The sequence below is a fragment of the Hyperolius riggenbachi genome, chromosome 6 (genome assembly GCF_040937935.1).
Source record: "Hyperolius riggenbachi isolate aHypRig1 chromosome 6, aHypRig1.pri, whole genome shotgun sequence".
Lineage (NCBI taxonomy): Eukaryota > Metazoa > Chordata > Amphibia > Anura > Hyperoliidae > Hyperolius > Hyperolius riggenbachi.
This window is the reverse complement of record NC_090651.1, coordinates 332,741,993-332,769,705: the sequence shown is the minus strand read 5'-3', so window position 1 is coordinate 332,769,705 and position 27,713 is coordinate 332,741,993. Positions and strand designations below refer to the sequence as shown.

Below are 27,713 nucleotides of genomic sequence, written 5' to 3'. Positions count from 1 at the left end.
GCAAGTAGGCCTCTTTTACCGGAGGGGACCCCAGGCCACTGGCGAGGAGCAGAACTGCGGCGAGGGCACAGGACGTCTGCAAGGGGCTGGAGCAAGCCCCAGGTAAGTGTTTTTTTTTTTTTTTTATTGTTCCTGTACGTGTCCTTTAAGAGAGATTAAAGGGGAATTGAAGTAAGAGGTATACGGAGGCTGCCATATTTATTTCCTTTTAATCAATACCAGTTGCCTGGCAGCCCTGCTGGTCTATTTCTCTGCAGTGGTATCTGAATAACACCAGAAACAAGCATGCAGCTATCTTGTCAGATCTGACTTTAAAGTCTGAAACACCTGATCTGCTGCATGCTTGTTCAGGGGCTATGGCTAATAGTATTAGAGGCAGAGGATCAGCAGGGCTGCCAGGCAACTGGTATTGCTTAAAAGGAAATAAACATGGCAGCCTCCATATACTTCTCTCTTCAGTTGTCCGTTAACCTTCCTGGCGGTAACCCCGAACGTAGTTCGGGATAAGCCGCGCAGGAGGTTTTCTCAGGCCCTGCTGGGCCGATTTGTACAAATTTTTTTTGCTGCACGCAGCTAGCACTTTGCTAGCTGCGTGAGCACACCGATCGCCGCCGCCCCGCGCCGATTCGCCCCCCCCCCCGACCCCTTGCGCAGCCTGGCCTTTCAGCGCCAGGCAGCGCTAAGGGGTGGATCGGGACTCCCGATGACGTCACGACGTCGGTGACGTCATCCCGCCCCGTCGCCATGGCGGAGGCGGAGGCGATCGAAGAGGCTAGGGGGATGCTGCTGCACAGCGGCTATCATGGCCCTAGGCTCGCTACATGATTTAAAAAAAAAAATTACAAAAAAAACGGCTGCGCTGCCCCCTGGCGGTTTTTAATAGACCGCCAGGAGGGTTAAGCTAGGAGTATGCTAGGGATAAGACACAACATAGAACATTTATATTGCGCTTTTCTCCTGGCGGACTCAAAGCGCCAGAGCTTCAGCCACTAGGTCGTGCTCAGTAGGCAGTAGCAGTGTTAAGGAGTCTTGCCCAAGGTCTCCTACTGAATAGGTGCTGTCTTACTGAACAGGAAGAGCCGAGATTCGAACGCTGGTCTCCTGCATCAGAGGCAGATTAGATTGTGAGCTCCCTTGTGGGACAGTCAGTGGCATGATCATTGGCTCTACACAGGAGTGCAGAAGATGTCAGTAACAAAGCTGTATTGTTTTATTGCAGCAGAGTAGGGTATGTTAGCTGGGTAGCCATAAACATTATACTTTTGCCTCCCGATTGTGGGTTGGCTGTTCTTTGTGGCAAGTCTGCCATTAAGCAGACACAGTCTCTCAAAGGGCTGATTTATAATGCCACAGTAATTACAGGGATAATTTACCATGCCTTTATTGTGGTATTTATAAAACCTTAACAAATCAAAATGTGCATTGATAAAGTAAGCCATTCTGTTGCATTATTGAATAGCTTCCTGCATGGATATAGCAGAGGTAATTTGGAGAATAACAGCACCTCGTACATGTTAGATAATCCTCCTTGGACAATCGTTTTGTGCTGCTTAGGCCATGAATCTACTGTGTGTACAGTTGTGACTTGAGATAGTTTAGTGATCTGCCATGGTGGATACTTCACTGTGCCCCATACCCCGTCATATCACTCGCTTGTTCAATGCCTGCCATCTCTCCTCCACTTTCCATAGAACAGCACATGCTTCCTGGTTGCAGCCAAGCAGCATGTCTATGCAGCATTCATTCCCAAAATTGCTGCCCTAACAATCCATAAATGAACGTTAGAGTGACAGAGATCGAGTGCTACTGGCAAAAGGAAGTATTGGTTGATGCTTTCTCTAGTGGTAATACTTAGGGCCCATTTCCAGTTGTGCAGTGCGAATCGCCGCGGAAAAAATTTGCATGTGGATGCAAATTTCGCATGCAGTTGTATGCGGATTTTCATGCGAATTTGCACGCGAATTCGCATGGATGATGCTGTATGCGAATTTAACCATGGCAGTGCCTGTGTGCTTTTCAATTGATTCCGTGCGAATTCGCATGAATATTCGCATACACCCGCGTATGCGGAATGCGAATTCTGATGGCTCTGCCATGTGAATTTTTGACGCGGACGAAAACGCTCAGAAATCCTGACAAGTGGAAACAGTCCCATCCACTTGTATTGGCTATGCGAATTTGCATGCGGCAAACGCATGCGAATTCGCGATAGTGGAAATGGACCCTTAAAGGGCAGCTGTGGTGAGAAGAATATGTAGGCTGCCATATTTATTTGCTTTTAAACAATACCAGTTGCTTGGCAGCCTTGCTGATCTGTTTGGCTGCAGTTGTATCTAAAGAAAACCAGAAACAGGCATACAAGATACAAGATGGATTTATTCGCCAAGTACGGTTGTTGCCGTACTCGGAATTGCTTGTGGTACACATGGCTTGGGCAAGTAGATAGTGACAGTTGTACATTTTACATATACGGCAACAAATTACAAATTACACATACTAACAGCATTTACAATACATTAGCGGCTACAGAGAGGAGAAGGCAGAAGAGCAACATTTAGGCAGGTGTGCTGGTTTCAGGCTAGGACGGAAGAGTCAGGGCCAGTCATGCAAGTATGCAGCTAATCTTGTCAGATCTGACAATAATGTTACATAGTTACATAGTCAGAAACACCTGATCCTGCTGCATGCTTGTTCAGGGGCTATGGCTATAAGTATTAGAGGCAGAGGATCAGTAGTGCTGCCAGGCAACTAGTATTTCTTAAAAAGGAAATAAATATGGCAGCCTCCATATCTCTCTCGCTTCAGTTGTCCTTTAAGCATGGCACCATCCAGTGATAACACTGTGCTTTATAATTTACTGAAATACATTACTTACCTGTGAATTAATATGAGGAAGTAACAGAAAGAGGCACATTTTCGGTACAGCTCTCCCCAGCTGTGTGACTACTATTTTATAAATGGCCATAATAGAAATGACAGTGGTAATTTAGTGACAAATACATTTTACTGCATTATCATCTTGGCTGGTATATATTAGCTGATGATAACATCACAGATTTTGTCAGCTGAAACATTGGTCAGAGGCCCAGTTTTACCAGCAATATCTTGGGCATTGTAGTCATGGTGGACGGAGAAAGTCTTTGCCTAAAGTATACATGAAGTGAGAGGGATATGGAGGCTGCCATATTTATTTCCTTTTAAAGGGACTCAGAGCTCGTTTGAATAAAAAGATTTATACATACCTAAGGCTTCCTCCAGCCCCATTTGCTCCGATTGCTCCTAAGCAGCCATCCTCTCGCACCTCCGTCAGTCGCGGCCTATCTACGCAGGAGAAGTGCGTTCTTTGCGTATCTCTCCAGCAGCTGCAGGAGAGATACATAGAGGGCGCACTTCTCTTACATCAGACTGGCTGCGACTGACGGAAGTGCAGGGACCCAGTACCGGCACTGCAGAAGACTGAGGACGGCGTTATACCTGTACTAAAAAAAGTGCCCCTAAGGGGTAGTTACCTGGGGAGGGGGAGACCTCTGGATCCTAAAGAGGCTGCCCGTCCTCCTTGGCTGAGGGGATCCAGTGCTTGTTCCCTACCAAAATCTTGTCGTCAGCGTTTGTTGGCAGTGCGCGCATGCACACTAGCGGCTCTCCACTCGTGCTCCAGCAGAAATAGCCGAGCCGAATCCGGTCCGCTCGACTGAGCAGGCATGAGCCACCAGCACAGTAAAGTGGGCCCGATCGGGCTCAGGGGCGTAGCAATAGGGGGTGCAGAGGTAGCGACCGCATCGGGGCCCTTGGGCCAGAGGGGCCCCGAAGAGCGCTCCTTCAACTACAGTATTAGCTCTGTATTGGCCCTGTGCTCATAATAATCACTTCTATAGATACTTTGAATAGTAGTAATCATTAACACACTGTTCCCCATCCCCCTCTTGCACCCCTGACACTGTAGTTGCCATTGGCAGGTTTTGGTGCACCGTATCAATTGTTATGTATAGAGTGCTTGGGGGGGCCCCATAGTAAAACTTGCATCGGGGCCCTCAGCTCCTTAGCTACGCCACTGATCGGGCTCGGTTATTTCCGGCCGAGCGGAGACATAATAGTGCACATGCGTGGGTCCCAGCGCTGGAACGAGCTGCCTGAGGGGGACGGGGGAAGCCTCATTAGGATCCAGAGGCTTCACCCTCCCGAGGTAAGTCAGACATCTGATCTGGATGCTTCTTCAGGGTCTATGACTAAAGGCATCAGAGACAGAGAATCAGCAGGAAAGCCAAGCAATGTACATTGGCCTCAATTCACTAAGATCATGCTGGAGATAATAAGGCAAGAGAAAACTTACCTCCACACAGTAAGAGAGTTATCTTATCTCTTCATTCCTTACGTTACCTCTTCTGTAGTTAATTTACCTCCTCTGTATTATTATTATTATTTAGCATTTATATAGCGCCGACATATTACGCAGCGCTGTACAGTGTATGTATATATATCTTGTCACTAACTGTCCCTCAAAGGAGCTCACAATCTAATCCCTACCATTGCCATATGTCTATATTATGTAGTGTAAGTACTGTAGTCTGTACTGTAGTTAATTTACCTCCTCTGTAGTTATTTTCACACACAGTTAATGAACAGCCTGTCTATAACTCTGGAGTTATTTTAAGGATTAAAGAGTTAACTTAAAGACAGAAGAGTTAACTTTAGATTTGCCTGAGGTAAAATGTTTCCTGAATACTACATGCCTTATCACCATGGTAACAACTCTAGAAGAGTTATTAAAGACAGGAGATAAGCTTAGTGAATTGAGGCCATTGTTTAATAGGAAACAAAAATGGCAGCCTTCATATCTCTCACAGGTCATTTGCCCTTTAACAATAACCTGCACCCCCAATCTGGCAAATCCAGTCATCAGCCGTGAGCAGTTGTTCGCTGGGTGTGACTTGTATCTCCTTTATTGCTGATGGTCAGCCGAATAGGTTGATATTGTCGATAAAAAGTGACATCACTGAATTGGCTGTGTGGGAGGACTGTGTGAATCACAAGACTGGTCATTCTCAGTCCCTGGCACCGTGACGAATGCTCGAGTGTTTGTGTTTTGCTGGGGACATCAAGTAGCTGTTTGCAGGTGTTAGGAAATGTTCAGGAGCACTTTGTGTACTCGGGGGATTAATTACAGCCTAACATTATTATATTGGTTAGTACAGCTGTCCTCATGGTGACACAAGCGCACTTACATCACCATGTAATAACAAAAGTATACTTTTCTTTAAGTTATATACTAAGAATGTGTGGTGAAAAGTCATCCTGCATTCTTTACTCACACTTTTGGGTCAGTGTGGCTACCCTGCGATGTATTGTTGCTCAGCAGCTGGGCTGTGATTGCAGATAGTAAACCACAGGCTGTCTATTGCACCTGCACAGTTCGCAGCGGCCATGATTGACAGCGGCGCTTCACAGTCAGCCTGAATACCGAGCGGCGAGAGCGGGACAGTGGCGGGGAGCAGAGGTCACAGCGAGGGACAGTCGGCTGCAAGGGGCTGGAGAAAGCCCCAGGTGAGTAAAGCTGTTTTTTTGTTGTTTTTTCCCTGATAACTCCTTTAACTGAATAATCTGAATGTAGTAATGAACTGATTTGTAGTGAAAATAACATAATGAATGAAATTGTTTTTTTTTTTACAATATTCATTTATAAATTATATAGTTAGTTTTTGCCCATTGTAAAATCTTTCCCTCACCCCAATTTACATTCTGAAATTTATCGAAGGTGGTGACATCTTTAGTCCAGTCAGATGCAGCTCTGCAGAATGTTTCTAAGAATTCTAAAGCCAGTGAAAATAACGCCTGGTCTCCCATTATGCTCTGGGAGAATAACTTTGCTTAGCCAATGAGCCTAGACTAAGCATTGCTGGCAGCGAGAGGCTACATACCAATATACAGTAATATGTACATATAGGATGTGTTTGTGATGCTGAATAAAAAATGATATTTACTCACCGGGGCATCCCTCAGCCCCCCGAAGCTGGATGGTGCCCTCGCAGCCCCGCTCCGATCGTCCTGTCCCCGCCGTCGGCTACTTTCGGGTTCGGCGACAGCCGCCGACAGGCTGGGAACGAGGCTGATTTTCCGCGTTCCCAGCCGCTATATCACCCTCTATGCTGCTATAGCGTATAACATATAAGCTATAGCAGCATAGAGGGTGATATAGCGGCTGGGAACGCGGAAAATCAGCCGCGTTCCCAACCTGTCGGCGGCTGTCGCCGAACCCGGAAGTAGCCGCCGGCAGGGACAGGACGATCGGAGCGGGGCTTCGGGGGGCTGAGGGATCTCCCGGGTGAGTAAATATCATTTTTTTATTTTTGACTTAAGTTTTCCTTTAATATAGCCAGGAACGCTTCCTGCAGCTAAAATAGATCCAGGAGATCTGTAATGTGATCAGAGTTCATTGTTTTATAGATTTTACAAATGCGTACTGTCTATCTGCTCCCTAAACAAATAGTGTACTGTATAGGTATTTCAACTGTACATTTAGCTGGTTTGTAGAAAAATACTGTGGAACCTCCTAGGATGTAATATAAGACTTGCTATTGCTTTGGAAAAGGGGGGGGGGGGGGGAGGGTAAGGGGGAAAATTCTGAGGCTATCATCAGTGGCGTAACTAAGGAGATGGGGGCCCCAGTGCAAGTTTTACTTTGGGCCCCAAGCATTGTATTGATATGGTGCCCCCAAAACCAACCAAAGACAGCTGCAGTGTCAGAGAGGCGTATTTAGAGTAAGGATTACTATTATTCAATGCAAACATAGAGGTGTTCATTACCAGCATAGCACCAATGAAAAGCTAATAAGATGGATGTAGGAGGGCCTCTAGTGGGCCCCTCTGGTCCATGGGGTCCAGTGCAGTCACAACCTCTGTATCCCCTATTGCTACGCGACTGGCTGTCGTTATCCTCTTTGATGCTAAGTCACAGACATCCTAACCCTTCTCTTCCCGCACACCTGTCTTGTGTCAGAGGCCAGGGGCCCGCTAGAGCGCTTTCAGCAGCATTTTTGAATCACTTTTGATTCCAAAAGTGCTTGGCTAATGAAAGTCAAAGGAGATGATCCCACGTAGTGATTGCAATTTCCTTAATTTACATTTTGGGTGCCTACAGAATTTTTGGATTGTTTGTTCTTCAATACAAGAGTTACAGAGTACCCAGCGAGCTCATGGTGAACCAAAACTTCTAGGAGTGTGTAAGGGACCAAAGGACTAAAGGACCAAAAAGCCCTCTTGCTAAAATGCTATGGAAAACAAAAGTTTGCTCTCCTAAAACAGAAAGTATTTGCAATAATTTAGGTTGGAGTGAGTTTCAAGATGTCTCACACGATGCATCACTGCTGAAATATGCAAATCAACCATTGTTGTCTGTGTTGTTTCTTCAATACAAAGCAGAGCTGGATCTTCCACAAGGCAAACCTAGGCAGTTGCCTAGGACCTAGAGGGAGTAGATGCAAATCCCCATTACATCTTACTAAAAAAGCCAGGTGACCAGCAGCGGTGGACAAATAATGCCGTCTTGCCCGGGGCCCCATTTCACCCCTTTCTGATAAAAAAAGTATAGGATTTCTGGGAAATCGCTTTTCAATTGCCATATAAAACTATTTTGTAGAACTTTTACTATCCCAAACCACTTGCTGTACCCATAAAGCCTTGCGCTAATGGAGATCGCTAATCCCAATTGCCAAATCGCCAGGAATCGCTCTGGGAAATGCTGCAGAAATCACCACAAAAGCGCTTAAGTGATTTTGATTGTGATTTTTAGTGGCCTCACACCTGACTCACTGTGTTGTGAAATGAGAAGGATGAGAACCCTGGAGCTTGCCTAAGATACCTATAGATATTTTATTAATTACATTTTATTGAATTAAAGAGGAACTTCATCCTAAACAAACATACTTTCATTAAGTTACATTAGTTATGTTAATTAAAATAGATAGGTAATATAATCTCTTACCCACCCTGTTTTAAAAGAACAGGCAAATGTTTGATTTCATGAGGGCAGCCATCTTTTTGGTTGAAAGGAGGTGACAGGGAGCATGAGACACAGTTCCAACTGTCCTGTGTGCTGATCACCCCTCCCAGTTGCCAGGCAACGTGAATAACAACATAGGAAATCCCATCATGCTTTGCACAGCATCAGGGAAAAAAAGCCCGGGTAGTTCTCTTTGATGGGTGGAGCTTAGCTAAAAATGCAGCTAAAAATGATGCTTTGGTAAGAAAAACAAAGTTCTGATGCTGTGAAATTGTTAAAGAAACACCAAACCTTTTCAGTTCTGCTAAGTAGATTTTTAGTCCGGAGGTTCACTTTAAGTTCACAAACCATAACAATTAATTTGGTTTCAACATTGATTGAAAAGCAATTATTATATACCAAGAGCATTGCCAGTCCATCAAAATGCTACAGTGAATACATTACAAGCACATTACTGTGTCACCATACCGATACATGTTAAGGGGCCCATACACTGGTCGTTTTCAGCCATCGATCGATCAATTCAATCAAAATGATCATTCGGAAATCGATTCTATCAAATCAGCCGATCAATCGATTTGCAGCCCATTTCGATCGATTTGATCTATCTGACTGGATGGAAAATCTAGGTCGATATGCTGCCAGCATGGCCCATAGAGTTGCATTGGATCTAATGGTCCAATAATGCATTTTGATCGATTTCCAATAGATTTCTTCTGAAATCTATTGGAAATCTGTTCCTAGTGTGTGGCAAAAATCAGATAGATTCAAGTCAGATTCGGCTTGACAGGCATCTGTCAGAAATCTATCTGATCATTGAAACTGCTGCACATCTATAGGGACTGCTGTCTACACGAATACACAAATGCTCATAGACACTGAGGACTATGGTCTGCCAACACAGTGCTTACTGGCATTGTTTCAGCTGACAATGTTCAGGCAAGCAAGTAGTGGTATGGTGGTGAATGGATAAAACCCCATGTTTCCATAGATACAAAATGTCATATCAGCATTCACACTATAAACTTCAACCATCGAGTTCTGGGCATATATTTGTACGTTATCAGCTCTCACATCCCTGCAGACGGATGGTCAACATTTGAGACTTTGGACTCGATTCAATTCACTTTTTCTCCTAAGTTGCTCCTAAGTTTGCCTTAGGAGAAAAGTTTTTATCTTCTGATTAAAATAAAATAACTTTTGCACTCTACAATAGAACAAGAACCAAGAAGTAGGTAAAAAAGTACTGTCAGCATTATTCAAAGAATTTTCTTGTTTTTTCCTGCAGGCTTAACAGGCATTTTACCGTATTTTTCCAGCATATAAGTTGCTTTGGACTAAAAACCGGGGGGGGGGTGAATATACTACACCTGGTGCGTGGTCTAGGACAGGGGTAGGGAACCTATGGCTCGGGAGCCAGATGTGGCTCTTTTGATGGCTGCATGTGGCTCGCAGTCAAATCTGTAGGTGTTGATTCACTAAGCTACACTGCTCAAGCAGCACAGTTTAGTGTGGTAGGGCATGCAACATTTTTAAAGTAGGCACGCCAGTGCTGTAGCATGCACTACTAACTTACTTGCGCTACTCTAAAACGAACAGCTGCTCCAGTTGTCCCACTTTGGACCCTGTCAGGTCCAGTGACTTTATAGAACGAGATCCCCGCACTCCTATTGGGCCAAAGTGCGGGATCTCATCCTACAAAATTAATCAACCCCCAAGTCAGCTAGCTAATTGTACAATCTGTTAGTCGGTATTTCTCCTGTCTGGCTCTAGGGGAAATCGCTGATGTTGCTGAAACCCAAGAGAAGCTGAAGACATGTCTGACACTTCCGCTGCCTGGCGGATTAACTGTATACACTTCACCATGGCAACAGGGACATGAGCCCTATTGTCCCAGTTTGAAACATTTTATGGCTCTCATGGAATTACATTTTAAAATATGTGGCGTTTATGGCTCTCTCAGCCAAAAAGGTCCCTGACCCCTAGTCTAGGAGCATCTTGTAGATGTTCTCCCCCTATTGTTGTGTCCTCCTTCTACCTCACCTGTCCTCCTGTGTCCCCCATGTGTCTCTCTGGGACAGGAGAGGGGAGCAGAGGACACACAGGGACAGTACAGGGAGTCCGCGGGTGTTCTTCAGCAGGGGACTCCCTGTATTTGGCATATAATAGGCAGCAACTTTTTCTCCCTATTTTTGGGGGAGAAAAAGTGCGTCTTATATGCTGGAAAATACAGTAGTTATAATGTGAAAATATCACCTAGGAGAAAACTTAGTAGAAATAGTAAGTTGGACCGGGTTCTTTTAATCTTTCCAAAGCCTTTTTTCACACGCTAGAAGGAACTTAGTCGTGGTGGTTGTTCGGGTGTGTCTTGGGCAAGATTCTAACATGTGCAGATTTTCAATGTATAAGATCTGGTAGCGAAGCACATACATATTGTTCCCCACATTATTCTGATCACTGGAAACTGCTGCAAGTGACAATACAATATACGCTGTACAACGCTGCGGAAGATGTCAGCACTATATAATTACTAAATAATGATAATCATGCACTACATTGCCATCATGTAGAAAGACAAAAAGAAAGAACAACCGAGAGGCCCCAATAGTGTATTATTGTTGATATAAGGTAGTCTTCAATTTGTACAGCAGATATATATATACTCACAAGTCTGGGTTGCCGACCTCAGGCAACCACTCCAATCGCATATGGGGATATTGAGCCTGTCCCCACTCAGGCTAAGAAGTCGCTCTCCGTAGAAGAAAAATAAGGGTGTACCCACCCATACACCAGGTGGATAATGATATTTGTAGTAGTTACAGAGGCGCCAGCAGAATAAAAATTAGTAGTCTATTAAAACCAAATAAAAAATTGGGAGACCGGTGTGGATCCGTCTCCCCAATATATATGACACAACCACCATATATGGTATCCAGAAAAATATGTATTTAATCAGTACTCCACATAAAATTATGCACCGCGTTTCACAGGTTCCAAGCCCGCTTCCTCAGGCAAATACAAGAGCAGGAGCAACTCTGAGTTTGCGCAGATAGGTGCAGCGCCTCTGACCAGGAGCAACTCCGAGGTTGTGCAGATAGGTGCAGCGCCTCTGTCAGGCGCTGCACCTATCTGCACAACCTCAGAGTTGCTCCTGCTCTTTTGCTCTTGTATTTGCCTGAGGAAGCGGGCTTGGAACCTGCAAAACGCGTTGCATAATTTTATGTGGAGTACTGGTTAAATATATATTTTTCTGGATACCATATATGGTGGTTGTGTCATATATATTGGGGAGACGGATCCACCCCGATCCCCCAATTTTTTATTATTACTAATTTTTATTCTGCTGGTGCCTCTGTAACTACTACAAATACATTGCCATCATGTATTGGGAAGAGCGTTGAGAAATTGAAGATCACGTTGATCAATTTCAAGTCAGCGGAAATAGTGCAATAAATGCAAGTAGGAGTACAGTTGCTCTTGGCAACAAGAAACAAGATACCTGAAGACCCTTTGACATATAACTCAGAGATATACTGTGAGCTCAGAGACACCAGGAGGCCAATGCAGTGTAGTATTCTCTATGATGAATATACAGTAAATTAGATATAATAAACTCATGCTTAGAAACTGGGTTGACTGGAAAACTGTCGGTTTGATTTATAATGCAAAAAATGATCCGAAATCAGCCTGTCAGTGTTGCTCATAGTGACCAGTTTGGCTCTTTCTTTAATTCTCCCATAATACATTAAGAATACGAAAGGGAGAATCTGATTGGTTACTTTTGGCAACAAGAACAGGTCATCCTTCTGACGCTTTGATAAATAAGGCTCCACATTTTTTCTCTGCGAACAAATATTTGAAAACGGCATTCTTTAAAAGGGTCATTTATCACGTCGATATTTTCCTTCTGCCAGAGGGTCTCACCTTAATTTTAATCTGTTTTTTATTGTTTGATGAATTAAAGTCATTTGTATGAGGCCAGATTACCTGTGTGTGTGTGGGCAGTGGCCACAGCAGTATAAGGAGGAAATCACTTGCACGCGTACACAAATGAACACAGCTCCGTTCCAAATCTATAAAGTGTTCTGGGATTCGCTGCGTCTCCCTGCGTATTTCTAATATGGCTGACACCACACAGCAGATTCATCAAGTGCATTTTTTTCCGTGGGGAGCCGTACAGTATTTACCAGAAGATGCTGGCTCGTGCACATTTTTCCCCAGTAATTTGCCTACTAAGGGGCTTTTGGTTAAGTGGTGTTATCCCCCCTGGTACCAGGTGGGTCAGTCCTGAAGGAGCACAAGAAAGAGGAGGAAAATCTCGCTTCTCCGAGCGTACAGTGTGTCTGGAGACGGATACTATCCTAGCAGTCGCTATAAAGGAGACTGTGGACATCAGAGGCAGTTTGAAGGTTTAGCCGGGTTTTGACCAGAGATATTTTTGGCTATTGGCTATTTTTGGCCACAGTTTCATAGATAAAAACAAACATGGAGGAAAACAAACAGAAGAAAGGCACATCAAATAATTTTCAGTGTTGAAATTGTAGCAATTGTGCATTCGTACATTAAAAAAGGGTACATAGTAGAATATCGGTAAATGTACTGATATTCTTCTCTTTTGCAGTCCAATTACAATAGTAAAAGATCAGTAAATCATACCGATATTTAGCTACAGCTGAACCTAACCTTTTTCTCACACAGTACCCTGCTTCTACCGATGCTTAACCCTAACCACCCTCCCTCCGATGCCTAACATTACCCATCCGCCCTACAATGCCTAACATTAGCCATACGCCCTTCCCACACCTAGTGTTGCAAAAAAACAAAATGTTTTGGTCAAGCCTGCTATTTATAGCCGCATTTTGCATTGTGGGCGGCCCCAGTGCCCTCTTTTTATTGGGCAACCAAACTTAACGGGTTCACGGGTGCTGAAATCTCCTTTTACCAGCAAGTGCACCTTTTTTGCTATGCAGACACTGTTGGTCAGAGTTGTCTGTTGGTCCCATAGACATGAGTTTGTTACCCAGTGATATCGGTAGCATTTTTAGTACAGTACTTTGCATTTAAGATGTTAAACTTTTGGGCTCATTAATACTATATTGTGGGAGCTGCATAAGTAAATAAGGGCTGTAGTGTTGAAATGAACATGCTGCATGCAGTATTGAATTCACAAGCATCCTGCAGAGAAGTACTTGTGTGTACTGAGATGTTGGACTGTCGGTGAAAGTGCATTAGGTTCAGGTTTACTGCCTATAACAGGGCCAGTCGATTCCTCTATTACTCTTTTTTTACCTTTGCATTAATCTTGTGCATTTGGTTGTCTTGCATTAAACTTACACGAGTGGCAATATACTTCCTGACTGAAGAGTCCTGGTCCAGAGCCTCTGGTAGAGATTAGCTTTAAAGAGACACTGAAGAGAAAAAAAAATATGATATAATGATTTGTATGTGTAGTACAGCTAAGAAATAAAACATTAGGAGCAGAGTCATAAGTCTAATATTGTTTCCAGTACAGGAAGAGCTAAGAAACTCCAGTTGTTATCTATGCAAAAGAGCCATTGAGCTTTTAAAGTCACAGAGAGCTCTGTCTTGTGAAGCTTGTTATCTCAACTGTCAGTCACTGTATTTTCTTTTTCACTTTCTTTTTCACAGTTCAAAAGTTCAGTGACCTGCTCTGTGAAATCATTTAGAATTCTGAGTAGTGTGTAAACTGCAAATATTAGAGAATTATGCAATGTTATAAAAAAACACTATATAACTGAAAATAAAAAAATAATATATTATTTGCTATTAATGTTCTAGTAATTATCCGTGCTACACAACCAATTCATTATATCATTTATTTTTCGCTTCAGTGTCTCTTTAAGAAAAAAACCAAGGTGTCAAAAGGCTTAAAAGGTAAATACTTACATTGTAAACAAAAAGAGGATGAAGGAGCATCCGATGAGTCAGTTAGCGTGCCCAGACCCCTACCCCAGCACCTCCAGGGGTACACAGTATAATGGATCAAGGATCGGTCGGCACCACCAAAAACAAATTATAGCTCTTTTATTGAAGGCAAGACTGCAATGACAGAGTGCTGTTCCGGGCAAGCATGCCCTTCCTCAAATTGCAATATAGCCAGCTAGATTGCAATTTGAGGAAGGGCATGCTCCAGAGGCTCCCCACGCTGTCCTCCATCGCTGCTCGGGAACCTCCAGAAGGACCACATAGAGCCACATTAATCCATGCCATACACTGATGAGGACCAACCAGTCTGAAACAGTCTGTATGCATGTTGGATTATTGTGGCTCTTTGCAATTAAGCAAGCTGACACATCATTTCATTTTTAGCGGTTCTGGAGGTGTGTCTTGGCTTTTGGGGACAACAAAGGGATTGTTTGCATATTCGGCAGTGATGCATTGTGGGAGACCTCATATACTCACTCCAACCTGAATAATCGCAAATGCCTTCAGTTTTAAGAAGGCAAATTTCTGTTCTGACAGACATACCTGTGCTACTCTTGTTTTCCCAGGTTGGCGCGCTCAGTAGCTGTGTATGTTCTATTGTGAAAACTGATTTGCTTTACTCTCAGCTGTTAGTGAGAAGGGAGTGATTACCCCACTACTCATACATACCACATCCCTTCAGATATGTAGAATCTCACTGTTGAATGAGTATGTCACTGCAGTAAACCCAGCACAGCAGTTAGGTTTGAAGGGATGGAATAAATGTTACCGTACTTCTTGGTTTGTTCAACCAATGAGACACACAACAAGAGGAGAATTCTGGGTTCTCTTTGCTCACCAAGTTAAAACTAGTTTGCTTCTGTTTAGTCTTCAGAAGAGCCCTGGTTGCGTTCAACTTGAGGTTTTAACTGCTTTAATTGCATATAAATAACACTGCTTTTTATGTCTCTCAGTCCCATAAATATAATGTGAACATAGGCAGGTTTTAAGTAGGCTTTACATGCGCACACACACACACCTCTCTACCCTGCGACTCTCTCACGCACCTCTCTGTCATCCTTCTTTCCCCATCCGTGGCAACAGAACATGGCCTTGAACTGTCACCTGAGGGATCAAGTCTCGCTCTCTGAGGGCCGTAATCATTGTGTGTGTGCAAACCTTTAGTACTATATGTACCCATGTTTTATCACATGTTAGGTTAGGTATGTTTTAAATGGAGTAGCCTTTTAACTTTGAGATCTCACTGCTGGAGTCCTCAAGAGATATGAGAAGCTAGAAGATACCGTAAAGGTGCCCATACATCAGATGATATATGGGCAGATCGACAGGGATCAAAGAGACAGATCTCTCTCTGATCAAATATGATTAGAAAGAGATGTGTCAGCGGCCCATATACGCAGGCTGATTGCCGACTAAAATCGATCGGGGCGAACACGAGGAAAACCCCTGGCGCTGTCCCCCCTAATGTAAAATGTGCCCGCCTACAGTATACATTGCCTGTCTGTGTCCACCGCTGGCTCGGGTCTCTGTCCGCAATCCGCATACTCACGCTCCATGTGGTTGCTGCCGTGATGTGGGGTTTCGTCACGTTCAGCGCTTGTCGGTCAATTGGGTATGCTCTTGGCTACACCGATTTTCATCCGATTCAATAATAATTTTTGAATGGTCGATCGACCGCCAAGTCGATAGATGTATAGCCACCTTAAAGCGGTGCAAACTGAAGATATTATAAAAACAAACATTTTCACTTACATGGGGCTGCTACAAGCCCCTTGCAGCCGTCATGTCCCACAGCGCTCTTCAACGATCCTCCGTTCCCCACCGCCAGCAAGTTTCGTTCCTCGACTTATAAGTCGAGGGGCCAGTGCGCCTGCAGCAGCCCTGCCAAGCGTATCCTTTTTCCTCCTTCCTGTTTGCAATAGCGATATTGCGAACTGGAACATGAAGGAGAATACGCGTGGCCAGAACCGCGCAGGCGCATTGGCCCGTCGGCGAAACCGAAAATACCGGCGGCGGCAGAATGGAGGAGGACTGGCACGGGACAGGACGGCTGCAAGGGGCTTGCAGAAGCCCCAGGCAAGTGAAACGGTTAGTTTTAATAATATCTTTAGTTCTGCTTTATGTAGTCTTCACCTATAATGGAAATGCCACATTTGGGTGGATTAGCTCTTCATACAAATTTGTGTTGAGCTTTTGAAAACAGGAATAATTATGCGTAATTCAGCATATATTTTTTTTAAATGCGAGAAGTAGTTCACCTTTTTTCACACTCTGCGGTATCCCATAATAGCTAGCCAGAGCCACACGCGCCGTGATTTGCCGTACAGTGAGATTGGATTGGTTGTGTTAAGTTATTGTGCTTTGCTCGCTGCTCTTTCCATTGATTTGTTGTATAAACCTGTATGATTTTTATTCTGCTCTGTGTATCAATACGTGCTTTATTTGCCATATCCCACAGCAAACATCCCCCCCATACACTCCCCTCTGATTCTCTCTGCCGTTCATCTCCTGCAGACTCCGCTCTGATGCAGGGTGATGCTGCTCGATCCAACATGACATCCACATTAATAAATCTCCCTCCATTCCTCTTTTTCTCCATTTTTCTATTTCTCCCCTCTCTCTTCCGCCCTCGCTGCAGACACACAGGCCATACCCCCTCCCCCCGCTATTGTAAGGGGAACCCCCCTCTCAGTGCGTGTTTTGGGGTGCGCAGCATGAAGCCTCCGGGCCCCGGGAACACGTGGAACACTTCCTCGCTTCTAATTGTTTTGACTTGGAATCGGCAAGGCGATTAAAGAGCATTGATTTTCTCATACTTACCACATTGATTTTTAAATTTCCTATTGATTCCCGCTCTAAATCTCTGTTTAAACAAGTCCTCACTCGGGAGATGACAAGATCTGATTAGCCCGAGAGCCCACAGAGCCCACAGCCCTTAACCCCTTCACCGCTGCTGCGTGCAGCAGTGCCGTGCCGGGCCACAGCCTTCCTGAAGGTAGAGAGAACACAGCTGGTGCTGCCATGTTGGAGTGCATAGGCAGAACCTTGCAATACATCTCTGCAAGCATTGTTCTGCACCTGAACTGAATATCATAGGAATGGTTCACTCGTATAAATTCCGGCGCTGTTTGTAGTCTTCCAAAGGGGATCAGACCTCGTGCAGTGCCCTGTTTTGTAATTGTGGTCAATAAACATGACATTAGCTTTATCTAACAGATTTTCCTGTCTGCTGCTGAGCCAGTGGGCAGTAAAAAACATGTCAGACGAGAGTGCTAGGTTACCATAGAGCAGACATATAGACTTTACACTTGCTCTCTATGCCTGCACTAAACATTCATTTGAAATTTAAATGCAAAGTTTGTAAAAATGTGTATCATCGAAAGCACAATGCTTGCAATCTTCCACCACCTGACAATGTCCTTGTTTGAATTGTTTGGTCAGGATTCCTTGTAGGATGCCCCCAGCGGGGGGGGGGGGGGGGGGCTAAATGTGTATCCCTAAAGGTCCACACACGTGCTCAACCAAACCACCTGATTGTCATCTGAGTTTGGTCTGCTGGACGACAGTCAGGTAAGTTTACACATGGTAAACAACTAGACGAGAGACTGATAACAGGCGGTTTGCCTGATCCAACTGGCGGACCAACTCACATGACTGTGGGCTGATATCGTGCAGTTGGCAATGTGTGTACAACGTTCTGAATGCAGCCATGTCATGCAGTCTGTCGTTTCGCTTGCGTGTGCTGTATGTAAATGAGTTGGTCATTCAGTTGGTTGGTGGTGGAAAGTCGTGTAAACAGTTTGTCGTCGTGTCGGTCCCGTCATGGTGTTGGTTGTGCACTTTGTTGGACATGTGTATGTAGCTTTAAGCAACTGTGATCGCTAGATATTTCACTGTTCACATGTACAGCCATGCCCTGTATGCAGGAACTCCATCCTCCATGTAGAGCCACACACCGTTATGCAGGAACCCCATCCTCCATGTACAGCCACGCCCTGTATGCAGAAACTCCATCCTCCATGTAGAGCCACACACCGCATGCAGGAACCCCATCCTCCATGTACAGCCATGCCCTGTATGCAGAAACCCCATCCTCCATGTACAGCCACGCCCTGTATGCAGGAAACTCCCATGTATACGTGTTTCCCCATATACAGGATCCTTTAGTTCCATATACAGCCTTGCCCCATATGCTGGAACCCCATCCTCAATGTACAGTCACGCCCTGTATGCAGAAACTCCATCCTCCATGTACAGTCACGCCCCATATGCAGGAAACCCTTCTTCCGTGTACAGCCATGCTCTCTAAGCAGGAACCCCTTTCTCCATGTCTACTCCATGCCCCATATGAAGGACCCCTAGTTCCATGTACAGCCATGTCCCTTATGCAGGAACCCCATCCTCCTTGTACAATCCTTGCCTCATATGATCAAGGATGACATTAATTACATAATTGCACCAATAGGGAGACACGATGGGTAGAAAGGGTGATGCCAAGCTATGTTTTATGCAGATACTGACTTTTCCTAATAAAACCTAATCAGCCTATCAATACAGTGGCTTGCAAAAGTATTCGGCCCCCTTGAAGTTTTCCACATTTTGTCACATTACTGCCACAAACAGGAATCAATTTTATTGGAATTCCACGTGAAAGACCAAAACAAAGTGGTGTACACGTGAGAAGTGGAACGAAAATCATACATGATTCCAAACATTTTTTACAAATAAATAACTGCAAAGTGGGGTATGCGTAATTATTCAGCCCCCTGAGTCAATACTTTGTAGAACCACCTTTTGCTGCAATTACAGCTGCCAGTCTTTTAGGGTATGTCTCTACCAGCTTTGCACACCTAGAGACTGAAATCCTTGCCCATTCTTCTTTGCAGAACAGCTCCAGCTCAGTCAGATTAGATGGACAGCGTTTGTGAACAGCAGTTTTCAGATCTTGCCACAGATTTTCGATTGGATTTAGATCTGGACTTTGACTGTGCCATTCTAACACATGGATATGTTCCATTGTTGCCCTGGCTTTATGTTTAGGGTCGTTGTCCTGCTGGAAGGTGAACCTCCGCCCCAGTCTCAAGTCTTTTGCAGACTCCAAGAGGTTTTCTTCCAAGATTGCCCTGTATTTGGCTCCATCCATCTTCCCATCAACTCTGACCAGCTTCCCTGTCCCTGCTGAAGAGAAGCGCACCCAGAGCATGATGCTGCCACCACCATATTTGACAGTGGGGATGGTGTCTTCAGAGTGAGGTGCAGTGTTAGTTTTCCGCCACACATAACGTTTTGCATTTTGGCCAAAAAGTTCAGTTTCGGTCTCATCTGACCAGAGCACCTTCTTCCACATGTTTGCTGTGTCCCCTACATGGCTTGTGGCAAACTGCAAAGAGGACTTCTTATGCTTTTCTGTTAACAATGGCTTTCTTCTTGCCACTCTTTCATAAAGGCCAATTTTGTGCAGTGCATGACTAATAGTTGTCCTATGGACAGATTCCCCCACCTGAGCTGTAGATCTCTGCCGTTCGTCCAGAGTCACCATGGGCCTCTTGACTGCATTTCTGATCAGAGCTCTCCTTGTTCGGCCTGTGAGTTTAGGTGGACGGCCTTGTCTAGGTAGGTTTACAGTTGTGCCATACTCCTTCCATTTCTGAATGATCGTTTGAACAGTGCTCCGATGGATGTTCAAGGCTTTGGAAATCTTTTTGTAACCTAAGCCTGCTTTAAATTTCTCAATAACTTTATCCCTGACCTGTCTGGTGTGTTCTTTGGACTTCATGGTGTTGTTGCTCCCAATATTCTCTTAGACAACCTCTGATGTCGTCACAGAGCAGCTGTATTTGTACTGACATTAGATTACACACAGGGAGTACATTTAAAATCGGCGCCGGTAGACTTGGGCGCAGGATACAGCGGTATATGGCTGATCCTGCTTCTGCACAAGTCCGGGCCGATTTAATTACTATTCCCCCTCCAGGCCGACATGGATAGTGGGGGAATGAAATAATTTGGCTTCCAGCTATTGCTGGAGGCCGAATTATTATGTTTTTAAGCAACTTCGGCTCCGTCTTCTGACGGAGCCGACGTTACTCACTGAGCGCTTCAATAGAAATGATTCCTATTGAAGTCTATGGCGGCGCTGGCTGCACCCAAATCTAGCAGCGCTGAAAAGCACTGCTCCGCACACAGGTGCCCTCTATTTAGTCATTAGCACTCATCATGCAATGTCTATGGGCAACTGACTGCACTCAGACCAAAGGTGGCTGAATAATTATGCACACACCACTTTGCAGTTATTGATTTGTAAAAAATGTTTGGAATCATGTATTATTTTCGTTCCACTTCTCACGTGTACACCACTTTGTATTGGTCGTTCATGTGGAATTCCAATAAAATTGATTCATATTTGTGGCAATAATGTGACAACATGTGGAAAACTTCAAGGGGGCCGAATACTTTTGCAAGCCACTGTATGTAAGAGTCTTTCCACCCTAACTTATTTATCGGAAATTCACACAGTTTAAAATATGCATTCCATTGAAAAACCATATTTGCTTGCCATAATCTTTCTCCCCCATACATTCCCACACTAGTTTCCAGATACTACTCCATTTGCAATTTCCGCTCTTTTTATAGGAAATGCTAAACATTGGTTCTTTGGGATTGGCCAATCCACATTACATGGGCAGTACTATGCAAAATAGTGTGAGGTCATAAAGGTGGTGCTAATGATGTACCTTCCTATAAAAAGAGATGCTGCCATCTTGTTTTATATTAGCCTGATGAAACAGAGAACGTTTTCTCTGAGAAACGCGTTGTTTTTACTAATAAATAAGCCCCCCTTTTATACCTTACCACCTCACCACTCTCTATTTTATTTGCGGCAAGTCAGCGGTTATATCTGCTAGCCGCACAATACTACTCAGTACGCTACTGACATCGCATAGACGCCGCTCACTCCCGTTTGGTCTCGCACGGTGAGCGTGCATCCGGATCTAACGTTTGGCCTGCCTACAGCCTCCCTGGAAGTGTCCAAACTGAGACCGTGACTCCCTGGTGGCCCTCCGGATTCCCCGCCTAGAGCTGGATCGTGAGCCTGGTCCCTGGCCCCTAAAGGGACAAACGCTATCAGAGGCTGTGTCCTACGAGCAGCCATTTCTGAACAGGTGAGACCTGTCCTTGGCAGGGTGGATGCTCTTATTTATTTGTCACTCAGAGCGCTCTCTCGTTTGCATGTTTTTACTAGTTAACTACTGGGGCACCTACCTACCTATATATGGGAACACCTACCTATGCCTAGCTAACTACTGGGGCACCCACCTACCTATACGGGAACATCTACCTATGCCTAGCTAACTACTGGGGCACCCACCTACCTATACGGGAACACCTACCTATGCCTAGCTAACTACTGGGGCACCCACCTACCTATACGGGAACACCTACCTATGCCTAGCTAACTACTGGGTCACCTACCTACCTATACGGGAACACCTACTTATGCCTAGCTAACTACTGGGGCACCTACCTACCTATACGGGAACACCTACCTATACCTAGCTAACTACTGGGGCACCCACCTACCTATACGGGAACACCTATCTATGCCTAGCTAACTACTGGGACACCTACCTATGCCCAACTACCATATGGGCTTGAAAACCGCTATCGCCTGCACTCTGGCCGCGGTGCGCACCAGTCCAGCACGGCCGTCACTACACAAACAGCTGTTTGCGGTGCGTTACACAGTGAGTTTGGTGTGTCGGTGTGAAGCAGTACCCTAATTACACTCCCTGATTGATGTATATACATGCAAGATGTTTTAAAGAACTTTAGGCCTGCAATTTAGCATTCAATGTGATTTCTGCCCTTAAAACGCTGCTTTGCGTCCAATCCTGATTTTTCCCAGGGACTTTTGCCATGTATCCCATGCCCCCCTTCAGGTGTTAGACCCCTTGAAACATCTTTTCCATCACTTTTGTGGCGAGCATAATTTTTTCTATTTTTCAAAGTTTGCCTCCCCATTGAACTCTATTGCGGTTCGCGAAAGTTTGCGCGAACCGAACTTTCGCGGGAGGCTCGCAAACCCGGTTCACAAACCGAAAATTGGAGGTTCGGGCCATCTCTGTTTACTATTGGCAGGGCCGGATTTAGGCCAAGGCCGCCTAGGCCATGGCCTAGGGCACCACAGGAGCAAGGGCACCAAAGCAGCAGGCTAAACTGGTGCAGCATTTGCAAGCTTGCAAATGCTGCAATGCAGCGAGATCAGATGAGCGCCTGACCACGGTACTCTGCTGCTAGGTGCCTGTGCAGCTGCCACCTTGCTCTCTCTGCACATTTGCATTGTGGCCGGCAGCTATGGACTTGGGCAGGATTGGAGACGCAAAGGAAGAGGAAGCTTCTGCACTGGAGATGAGTGGAGAAATGAGTGACACTGATGTCTGCTGCAGTGTGAAGGTGAGCTGGCTACTGATACTGAAGTGGGGGGGGGGGGGGAGGAGGGATTAAGGGAGTTACCTGGCTACCTATACTGAAGAGGGGTGGGAAAAGGTGGGATTAAGGGAGTTATCTGGCTACCTATACTGAAGGGGGGTGGGAAAAGGTGGTATGAAGGGAGTTATCTGGCTACCTATACTGAAGGGGGGTGGGAAATGGAGGGATTAAGGGAGTCCTCTGGCTACCTATACTGGAGGGAAAGGGGGGAGGGGTCCTCTGGCTACCTATACTGGAGAGAAGAGGGAGGGGTCATCTCGCTACCTATAATGAAGGTGGGGGGGGGGGGGGGCTGGCGACAGTGGCCTTGGGCGGTAAAGAGTACAAATCCGGCCCTGACTATTGGCAGTAAACCCAAAGACACACCTAGTGGCACTGAAAGTGAGCCTGACATACAGCCTTGTACACGCGTTGGATAAAAGTCATTTGAAACGTCCGACGAATGACAGATATCGCCATATTGGACAACTGGCAGATCAATTCTGATGACTAGTGGTCACATATGGTGCAGTTGGACGGTGTGTACGATGTCGTTCAATTGATGTTGTTCCAGAGTATATTCGTGCATATGTTGTGTGAAAAGTCGCTTGAGCACACAATATTTGATCGACATAATCATTTTTGTGTGTGAACAACTTTGTTTAAATTACTTATTGCTTCTTATTATTGAGTAATGTCTTTTAAGTGATGTCGCTTGTTTGTGTGCGCCAACTTTAACCCCTTCCCGACCGCCTAATGCTGATAGGCGTCGGGAAGGTAGCCTGTGTACAGACCTTAAAGGGAATCTGAAGCAAAAAATTAATGGATGCTGCCATATTTATTTCCTTTTAAATAATACTAGTTGCCTGGCTATCCTCCCGATCCTGACAGGATTACCTGCATGCTTGTTTCTGGTGTTATTAAGGTACTACTGCAGCCAAATGGATCAGCATGTCTTCCAGGCAACTGGTATTGTTTAAAAGAAAATAAATATGGCAGCCTCTATATTCCTCTTACTTTGGGTGTCCTTTAAGTTGAGGTTCTGAACTTCCCTGCTGGTCAGTGAAGACATTATTCACATTATTGCACCAATAAGGAGATGTGTAAAGCCCCATCTACACCATGGGACATTGTAGCGATCCGGCGGCTCGATTAGCCGCCGGATCGCCTCTTCCGCGTGCCCGCCGCGTCCCCACTCGCCGCGCGTGCGCCGCATTCGATTCCCCGCTCGTCCCCGCCGGCGCCGCTTATCTCCCGCACGATTCCCTGCCATTGTCCCCTCGCGGGGATCGAGCAGGGAATCGGCGGTGCGGAGATCCGTCCTGTCGGATCTTATCAATCGAGCCGCATTAGCGGCTCGATTGATAAGGAGCATCGCGGCCGCATCTACGCGTGTAGATGCGGCTTAAGGTAGAAGGGATGAGACCAAGTTAGATTTTTGTGGGAAAAGTCAAAAAGCTGCATAAAAATTCATCAGCCTATATCTCTAATTACTGATCATTTTGACATGCATTTTTTTTTCTTTTCACTGAAAATAACCTATAGGTTTGCATTTTTATGATACTCAAGCTTGCAAAAAGTAAGAATAAACAGGTCATAGTTCTTTATTCCGTGTTCCCCTCTGAACTTGTGATTGGTAGTGGGAAAAGGCCTGTAATCATGTCCACACCTCATCATAAGGCCTCTGTAGATCATGGAGGCTGGTCAGATTTGCAGGCACTTCACAAACACCTACTGCATGAACACTCTTATTAATACTCATACTGTACTGTAACATTAAATGGTCAGCTTTTTGAATGGAAAACGGGGAAAATGGGAAGAGATAACAAAAAGCACTGTAGTGACCAGATCAGATTTTCCAGCCCACCTGGTTGTTCCTTCAAAGCCCAGGTGTCGAACTCCAGGCCTGGAGGGCCAAATCCATGCCGGTGTTTAGGATGGACTGAGAGAGGAATGTGTTCTACCTGATGGATCACACCTTTCCTGATTCAGACCCATCAATTCATTTGAGGTGTGTCAAAAATGTGTGAGGACCTCGGCCCTCGAAGGATCGGATTCACATCCCTGCTCCATAGGGTACCCACAGACATCAGACCACTATTAATTGTGCTGGTACAGATTTACACAGAATTGACATTTTTCACACTGGCACAGCTGAGGGAAAACCGTAACAGATTTGCTGTCATTGAAATATGAACATTAGATTGTTGTCTGATTCTGCTGTTATAAATGACTTTACAGCATTTGGTTGTGTTGCTAGCTCTGGGTATTGTATCTTTCTGGGTAGCCTTGGTGCAACGGCTGCTAAACTGCAGTTGGCTGTGTTCACTGGTTCAGTCACTGCCCTTTTTCACAGCACAGAAGAGGATTAAACTGGTCTTCCACATATCGATCTTTTTTTTTTGTTCAGTTCTACCACTTATATCAAATGTTCTTCAGATCTATTGCCCTCAACATGCCTGATTAAGTATCAATCAATTCAAAGCAGTTTATTAATCAATAGCTGATATGGAATGATGGGGAAATGATCACCACATATAGTGCTGAACTGCATCAGGTCGTAAAGCGCAAGTGGTTAGAACCGTTTCTAGATAGCAGGCATTGTATGTTACTACTCGTTCGAATTTCAGTCAGGGAGGGATCGATCTCTTACTATATTGAGCTGCGAAACTTAAACCACAAACACACACTAGATCTTTTTTACCCAAAACATAAGTCATGATCATTTCAACTGAAAATCTAGTTTGAGTACAAATGTCCCTCATTGCATATGTTACAAGTCATATTTGAGATCATCTCAATTACAACAGGGGTTACTTGGGAAACTATTGTAAATGGGTATGTGTTGTAAAAATGCTGAGAAACATTGTGTAGACCAGGCATGGGTAAACTTGGCCCTCCAGCTATTAAGGAACTACAAGTCCCACAATGTATTGCAGGAGTCTGACAGCCACAGTCATGAATCATAAAGGCAATGCATTGTGGGACTTGTAGTTTTGTAACAGCTGGAGGGCCGAGTTTGCCCATGCCTGGTGTATACCATGCTTTTCTCCTCAACACACTCTCACCTTTATGCATAAAGGACCTCACTCTTTTTTGGATTTTTTTTTTCCTTCCTGGGAGGTTGTACAATGTCTGTTTTTGAACTATGGCTCACCTACACACTCTCTGGATATTGGGATGCCTCAGAGCTCTGTCCTCATTAGCCATCTATACATACGAGAAATTAATTAACTCGTTCTGCTCTCAATACGGCTTTTGTATAGATTGTACACAACTCTGTCTCTACGCTCCAAACCATAATACCCTTAAGTCTTTACAATTTTTTTTAAATAAAGATACATTGTCAAGGAATGCAAGACTATTCCTTTACAATGCATCTATAGTTGCAAAAATGTATTTTCTAAAGGCGTGTAAAAGGCACTGTAAGTGTGGTCCGCAGGCATCTGGAGTCATTCCCAAGAGTGACCGTTTTGTGCACAAGCTCATAAAACGCATCCCTCGGTTACAACTGTGTGACATTTACTGTTGCTAAGGCTGGGGAATAGCATGGCATGTGATTGGTTTCCAGTGGAAGCTAATGAATTCTGGTCAGAAATGAACTGTTTCCGTTTTTGAAGAAAGCGGCTTCCGGTGGGCGGGCTACGGAGAGGAAAAAGGTACAATTACTTGCTTTCTACTTTCTGTTATCTTTATATCAATAGGATATTTTGCATCTGTTCCTTCTTCACACACAACACTAGTCAAGACAAGTAACAGTTTCTCCTGGTGGACTCAAAACACTTGAGCTGCAGCCACCAGGGCATGCTCAGTAGGCAGTAGCAGTGTTGGGGAGTGTTGCCCAAGGACTCCTTACTGAATAGGTGCTGCCTTACTGAACGAGAGGTTTGAACCCAGGTCTCTGTGTCAGAGGCAGAACCCTGAACCATTATACTACCCAGCCACTAGTAGAAGGCATGTCCAAATAAACATCGAATCGTATCCGGCCTTAATTATTGTAATGTTCTCCTTGCTTGCCTGCCAGAGAAGCTTTGCTGCATCCCATACTGGAATCTGCAGCTTGGCTTACTGACCTCTCTGCAGCTGCTGCCAGTCTTTAGCACTTTAATGGCTGCCAATTACCCAGCTGATCGAGAGCCAACACCTACAGCTAACATCCATAATCTACTAGTCTTTCTTCTCCATAAATGTTATCACTAGTACACAGACACCACTCCAGCTGCAATCTCTGTTCTGCTCACAACTTCCTCTTACCGCTAGAATCACCTCCTCTCACCATTTGCCTATACTGGACTTCACAATCTTCTCACCTTCTTTGGAATTACAGAACACATTAGTTACTCACCAATTCTTACAAACTTTTAGCATACCTTTACATTTCACTTTTTCATGTAAGAAGATTATCTAACCCAGGAAATTTCCATCAACCACTGACAAAGATCTGTTTCATGTAGAACAAGACGGCCCCTGATGATGCAGCACGTCCATACAAAGTGTGTTTTCATTAGGTCCGGAGAATGCTGATATGGTGACATCATCTAATTCCACCATGATGATCTTGAAAAAAAATAGTGGAGGACTTCATGGCAACTTTTCCACCTCAGCAACGCAGTCTACTGCCGCTTATGAGGCACTACTTGCCTGGTTTGCAAGCCCAGGCACATCTCTTGTTCCTCTTGCCACTCCTCTGCCTGCTGGAGCCTTATCCCACCTATGTTGACCACTACTCTCCCTACCTTCTAGTGATGTCATTATCTTGTTTTTGGCACTGGCAGCTGAGTCCATAGTTGTGCTTCTGCCAAGGCTTATTTGTTACAGTAGCCAACTGAGACAATACTGACTGGCACAATCATATAGGTATCATAAGAGCAATCTCACACCTTTCTTAGACATAAGTATCCTATATTTTACACCATAAGATTCACTTGACTAGACTATAAGAAGCACCTAGGTTTAGAGGACGAATAACAGGAAAATAAAAGAAAATATCCTAAACCTGGTGCATCCATGGTGTATGGGCGTCTTCTGGAGAAACAATAGTAGCAGTCAATGCCACATCTCCACCAAGCTGTCTATTTGCCACCCCAAAGCAATCCCCAATCTTCTACAAAGTAATAATGTCCACAACAGAAAAATACAGCAAAGTGTTAATCCTAATTGTACGCCTATTATTAAAGGGACCCCGAGGTGAGAGACATGTGGAGGCTGCCATATTTATTTTAAAAAAATGCACATTGCCTGGCAGACTGTTCTTATGCCTCTAATACTCCCTAAACCAGCATTCAGTTCAAATGTCACTGAG

General features: G+C 44.8%; 1 protein-coding gene across 18 annotated transcripts in view; it reads left to right on the top strand.

The window, feature by feature from the left end:
* POU2F2 (POU class 2 homeobox 2) overlaps nt 1-27,713 on the top strand; it is a 330,684-nt gene that overhangs the window by 47,095 nt on the left and 255,876 nt on the right. Inside the window, exon 1 of one of the 18 annotated variants that reach the window (XM_068241481.1) lies at nt 5,494-5,541. The exons of the other annotated variants lie outside the window; for them this stretch is intronic. The gene's annotated coding sequence lies outside the window, so the exon portion shown is untranslated. Of the gene's footprint in view, nt 1-5,493; nt 5,542-27,713 lie in introns of those variants that run through there. 18 annotated transcript variants of the gene reach the window in all.